Raw genomic sequence first — 1,509 nt, forward strand, 5'->3', positions numbered from 1 at the left:
TATCACATCAAATAACATTACCTGTAACTATAAAGGTCTAAAACAGTGGTTCATGTGGTGTCACCGCCATACACCACACTTGCTAGGTGGTAGCCTTTAAATCGGCCGCGGTCCGATAGTATACGTCGGACCCGCGTGTCGCCACTGTCAGTGATTGCAGACCGAGCGCCACCACACGGCAGGTCTAGAGAGACGTCCTAGCACTCGCCCAGTTGTACAGCCGACGTTGCTAGCGATGGTTCACTGACAAAATACGCTCTCATTTGCCGAGACGATAGTTAGCATAGCCTTCAGCTACGTCATTTGCTACGACCTAGCAAGGCGCCATTATCATTTGTTATTTATCATGGGGATGCATGTACAGTCAGACCGATGTTCACCAATTATGGATTAAAGTATTCCAGCAGCTACGTACTTTTCTTGATAGTATAATTACTTTACCTGTTCCAGACCTCACGCCAGCCTGCGTGAGCTTAAAACGCGTGCCTTTCGGCTTCCTCCAAACCCCGTGAATTGGCTCCTGCCAATTCACAACAGTTCACAATCTTTCTTAGACCATTATCCGTGAGTGCAATCAGAGATTAACTGGTACCTCCCCCCTCCTCCCCCCCACCCTCCCGCCATCTGTGGCCCTTCTCCCCCTGCCCCACAATATAACCAGCTTTAGCACGTAACTAAACTGTGGAATGATAACTTTTCTTGGACCATTTTTATTTTCAAAATGATGAAACATGAATGATATTTAGTTAGTTTGTGTGTGTGTGTGTGTGTGTTTTAGAGTGAATGGCAAAGAAATTTGTGGTGCATCGCAAGTGCTACCCACAACTCCTTCTCAGATAAGAAAGCTAACTACTCACACTGACGGTACACACTTGCTCCAAAACATGTTTCCCCTGCATTACTCTTCTCCATTGCGACACTTGCTTGACCTGCACACTGCAACCCCATTTAAAAAGCAAACAAGTTAAACATGTGTGCACTATACTTACTGTTTGTAATCGCCTTATTTCTCCTGGATGTCTGTAGTATATGAACTAAATGCAGAGTTGTTCCGATGTAATTCTATTTTGGTGAAATAGGGACTCGCAGTCCTCGGTAGTATAGTGGTTAGTATCCCCGCCTGTCACGCGGGAGACCCGGGTTCGATTCCCGGCCGGGGAGAATATTTTTATTTCAAGATATTGGCCAAACACGACCTGAAATTTGGAATTTAATTTATGTGTAGTTCTTTGCACCTTTATTCTTAAAGTTTTTCTCTCCGTAAAATGTCTTAAACTGTGTGCAAGAGCCAAAATCTTTCACTATGAATGGATACAGGTATGGAATCATAGCAAAGCCTACAGATTGCACAGATGAAGTATGCTTCATTAAGTCGTGGTTTCCAGTATCATTTTTGCTCTGTTTTCCTACATAACTTATAACACTTCATTTTAAGTACAGGTATACTGCTACACGAGCTCGTCATGCAACTTGTACCACTACAGGTAAAAAAATAAATGGTGCAGCAAA

General features: G+C 43.6%; 1 non-coding gene across 1 annotated transcript; it reads left to right on the forward strand.

Moving 5' to 3' along the window:
• Positions 1–1,089: 1,089 nt before the first annotated feature.
• Positions 1,090–1,161, forward strand: Trnad-guc. The gene has a single exon. It is a non-coding gene; the product is annotated as a tRNA-Asp (tRNA).
• The last annotated feature ends 348 nt before the right edge of the window (positions 1,162–1,509 follow it).

Source organism: Schistocerca piceifrons, chromosome 9, assembly GCF_021461385.2.
Source record: "Schistocerca piceifrons isolate TAMUIC-IGC-003096 chromosome 9, iqSchPice1.1, whole genome shotgun sequence".
Taxonomy (NCBI): Eukaryota; Metazoa; Arthropoda; class Insecta; order Orthoptera; family Acrididae; genus Schistocerca; species Schistocerca piceifrons.